The sequence below is a fragment of the Arachis hypogaea genome, chromosome 19 (assembly GCF_003086295.3).
Source record: "Arachis hypogaea cultivar Tifrunner chromosome 19, arahy.Tifrunner.gnm2.J5K5, whole genome shotgun sequence".
Taxonomy (NCBI): domain Eukaryota; kingdom Viridiplantae; phylum Streptophyta; class Magnoliopsida; order Fabales; family Fabaceae; genus Arachis; species Arachis hypogaea.
Genome location: NC_092054.1, coordinates 97691669 through 97696425, shown reverse-complemented (window position 1 = coordinate 97696425; position 4757 = coordinate 97691669). Strand labels below are relative to the sequence as shown.

The window sequence follows — 4757 nt, the reverse complement described above, 5'->3', positions numbered from 1 at the left end:
GCATGCATTCATTGTTTTGATCCAAAAATTTTCATGCATTGCATCATTTTCATGTTTTTCTCTCTCATCATTAAAAATTAAAAAATCAAAAAAATATCTTTCCTTTTTTCTCTCATAAATTTCGAAAATTAGATTTGACTTTTTCAAAAATTTTTAAAATCTAGTTGTTTTTATGAGTCAAATTAAATTGTCAATTTAAAAATTTTATCTTTTTCAAAATCTTTTTCAAAAATAAAATCTTTTTCATTTTTCTTAGTTATTTTCGAAAATTTTAAAAATATTTTTCAAAAATCCTTCTCTCATCTTTATTACATAATTTTCGAAAATATCATCATCAATTAATGTTTTGATTCAAAAATTTCAAGTTTGTTACTTACTTGTTAAGAAAGATTCAAACTTTAAGTTCTAGAATCATATCTTGTGATTTCTTGTGAATCAAGTCATTAATTGTGATTTTAAAAATCAAATCTTTTTCAAAACTAATTTCAATCATATCTTTTCAAAAATATCTTTTTATCTTATCTTTTTCAAAATCATATCTTTTTCAAAAAATTGATTTTAAAATATCTTTTCTAACTTCTTATCTTCTTATCTTTTCAAAATTGATTTTCAAATTTGTTTCAACTAACTAACTAACTTTTTGTTTGTTTCTTATCTTTTTCAAAACTACCTAACTAACTCTCTCTCTCTAATTTTCGAAAATCCCTTCCCTCTTTTTCAAAATTTCTTTTTAATTAACTAATTATTCTAATTTTTTTATTTTAATTTTCGAAAATTACTAACCTTTCTCAAAAACTATTTTCGAAAATCACTAACTCTTTTTCAAAAATAATTTTCGAAAATTCCCTTTCTCTCTCATCTCCTTCTATTTATTTGTTCATCTACTAACACTTCTCTTCATCTCACATCTCTGCTCTCCTCACCCTTGTGTTTCTTTCTTTACATTACATTCTTTTCTTCTTCTTTTCTTCCACTCACCTAAAGGGAACCTCTATACCTGGGTAAAAAGGATCCCTATTATTATTATTTTTCTGTTCCCTCTTTTTTATATGAGCAGGAGCAAGGACAAGAATATTCTTGTTGAAGCAGATCCAGAACCTGAAAGGACTCTGAAGAGGAAACTAAGAGAAGCTAAATTACAACAATCCAGCAAGCACCTTTCAGAAATTTTCGAACAAGAAGAGGAGATGGCAGCCAAAAATAATAATAATAATGCAAGGAGGATGCTTGGTGACTTTATTGCACCTAATTCCAATTTATATGGAAGAAGCATCTCTATCCCTACCATTGGAGCAAACAATTTTGAGCTGAAACCTCAATTAGTTTCTCTGATGCAGTAGAACTGCAAGTTTCATGGACTTCCATCTGAAGATCCTTTTCAATTCTTAACTGAATTCTTGCAGATCTGTGATACTGTTAAGACTAATGGAGTAGATCTTGAAGTCTACAGGCTCATGCTTTTCCCCTTTGCTGTAAGAGACAGAGCTAGAGTGTGGTTGGACTCTCAACCCAAAGATAGCCTGAACTCCTGGGATAAGCTGGTCACGGCTTTCTTAGCCAAGTTCTTTCCTCCTCAAAAGCTTAGTAAGCTTAGAGTGGATGTTCAAACCTTCAGACAGAAAGAAGGTGAATCCCTCTATGAAGCTTGGGAGAGATACAAGCAACTGACCAAAAAATGTCCTTCTGACATGCTTTCAGAATGGACCATCCTGGATATATTCTATGATGGTCTGTCTGAATTAGCTAAGATGTCATTGGATACTTTTGCAGGTGGATCCATTCACCTAAAGAAAATGCCTGCAGAAGCTCAAGAACTCATTGACATGGTTGCTAATAACCAGTTCATGTACACTTCTGAGAGGAATCCTGTGAGTAATGGGACGCCTCAGAAGAAGGGAGTTCTTGAAATTGATACTCTGAATGCCATATTGGCTCAGAACAAAATATTGACTCAGCAAGTCAATATAATTTCTCAGAGTCTGAATGGAATGCAAGCTGCATCCAATAGTACTCAAGAGGCATCTTCTGAAGAAGAAGCTTATGATCCTGAAAACCCTGCAATAGTAGAGGTGAATTACATGGGTGAACTATATGGAAACACCTATAATCCCTCATGGAGAAATCACCCAAATCTCTCATGGAAGGATCAACAAAAGCCTCAACAAGGCTTTAATAATGGTGGAAGAAATAGGTTTAGCAATAGCAAGCCTTTTCCATCATCCACTCATCAACAGACAGAGAATTCTGAGCAGAATCCATCTAGCTTAGCAAATTTAGTCTCTGATCTATCTAAGGCCACTGTAAGTTTCATGAATGAAACAAGGTCCTCCATTAGAAATTTGGAGGCACAAGTGGGCCAGCTGAGTAAAAGAGTCACTGAAATCCCTCCTAGTACTCTCCCAAGCAATGCAGAAGAAAATTCAAAAGGAGAGTGCAAGGCCATTGAAATGACCATCATGGCCGAAACCACAAAAGAGGAGGAGGACATGAATCCCAAGGAGGAAGACCTCCTGGGACGTCCAGTGATCAATAAGGAGTTTCCCTTTGAGGAACCAAAGGAATCTGAGGCTCAACTAGAGACCATAGAGATTCCATTAAACCTCCTTATGCCATTCTCTGATGAGTATTCCTCTTCTAAAGAGAATGAGGATGTTACTAAGAAGCAAGTTACCAAGTACCTTGGTGCAATCATGAAGTTGAATGCCAAATTATTTGGTATTGAGACTTGGGAAGATGAACCTCCCTTGTTCACCAATGAACTAAGTGATCTGGATCAATTGACATTGCCTCAGAAGAAACAGGATCCTGGAAAGTTCCTAATACCTTGTACCATAGGCACCATGATCTTTGAAAAGGCTCTGTGTGACTTTGGTTCAGGGATAAACCTCATGCCCCTCTCTGTAATAGAGAAACTGGGAATCTTTGGGGTGCAAGCTGCTAAAATCTCATTAGAGATGGCAGATAATTCAAGAAAACAGGCTTATGGACAAGTAGAGGACGTGTTAGTAAAGGTTGAAGGCCTTTACATCCCTGCTGATTTCATAGTCCTAGATACTGGGAAGGATGAGGATGAATCCATCATCCTTGGAAGACCCTTCCTAGCCACAGCAAGAGTTGTGATTGATGTTGACAGAGGCGAATTAGTCCTTCAATTGAATGAGGACTCCCTTGAGTTTAAAACTTAAGGACATCCTTCTGTAAACATGGAAAAGAGGCACAGTAAGCTTCTCTCAAAACAGAGTCAACCAGAGCCCCCACAGTCAAACTCTAAGTTTGGTGTTGGGAGGCCACAACCAAACTCTAAGTTTGGTGTTGGGGAGTCTCAACAATGCTCTGAATATCTGTGAGGCTCCATGAGAGCCCACTGTCAAGCTATTGACATTAAAGAAGCGCTTGTTGGGAGGCAACCCAATTTTTATTTATCTAATTTTAGTTTATTTTTATTGTTATTTCATGTTTTATTAGGTTCATGATCATGTGGAGTCACAAAATAAATATAAAAATTGAAAACAGAATCAAAAACAACAGAAGAAAAATCACACCCTAGAGGAGGATCTCACTGGCGTTTAAACACCAGTAAGGAGCATCTGTCTGGCGTTCAACACCAGAACAGAGCATGTTTCTGGCATTGAACGCCAGAAACAAGCAGCATCCTGGCGTTCAGACGCTAGAAATGCACAGTGAAGAAGAGCTGGCGCTGAACGCCAGAAACAAGCATCAATTCGGCGTTTAAACGCCAGAATTGCATGCAAAGGCATTTTATATGCCTGATTGGTGCAGGGATGCAATTCCTTGACACCTCAGGATCTGTGGACCCCACAGGATCATCTCAGCATCTGTGGACCCCACAGGATCCCCACCTACCACCCCTCACTCTCTTCCCTCTTCTCAATGTTCATCTTCTCTTCCTAATAAACACTCTTCCCCAAAACTCTTCACCAATCACCTCAATCTCTGTTCCCTATCACCACTTCACCACTCACATCCATCCACTCTTCCCCATAAACCTACCTCATAAACTCCACCTACCTTCAAAATTCAAAATCAATTTCCCACCCAAACCCACCCTTATGGCCGAACCTTAACCCCCCTCCCTTCCCTATATATAGCCCTCCATTCTTCCTCATTTTCACACAACACAATCCTCTCTTCTCTTCTTGGCCGAATACACCCCTCCCTTCTCTCCTCCATATTTTCTTCTTCATCTTCATCTATTCTTTCTTCTCTTGCTCGAGGGTGAGCAATATTCTAAGTTTGGTGTGGTAAAAGCATAAGCTTTTTGTTTTTCCATTACCATTGATGGCACCCAAGACCGGAGAATCCTCTAGAAAAGGGAAAGGGAAGACAAAAGCTTCCACCTCTGAGTCATGGGAGATGGAAAGATTCATCTCCAAAGCTCATCAAGACCATTTCTATGATATTGTGGCCAAGAAGAAGGTGATCCCCGAGGTCCCTTTCAAACTCAAGAGAAATGAGTATCCAGAGATCCAACATGAGATCTATAGAAGAGGTTGGGAAGTTCTAACAAATCCCATCCAACAAGTCGAAATTCTAATGGTTCAAGAGTTCTATGCTAATGCATGGATCACAAGGAACCATGATCAAAGTAAGAACCCGAACCCAAAGAATTATCTCACCATGGTTCGGGGGAATTACTTAGATTTTAGTCCGGAAAATGTAAGCTTGGCGTTCAACTTGCCAATGATGGAAGAGAACGCACACCCCTACACAAGGAGAGTCAACTTTGATCAAAGGTT

General features: G+C 38.0%; 1 non-coding gene across 1 annotated transcript; it reads right to left on the bottom strand.

Annotated features, from left to right (window-relative positions):
* Nucleotides 1-1586: 1586 nt before the first annotated feature.
* Nucleotides 1587-1694, bottom strand: LOC112780268 (small nucleolar RNA R71). Its single transcript, XR_003191116.1, has one exon. It is a non-coding gene; the product is annotated as a small nucleolar RNA R71 (small nucleolar RNA).
* Nucleotides 1695-4757: the final 3063 nt, after the last annotated feature.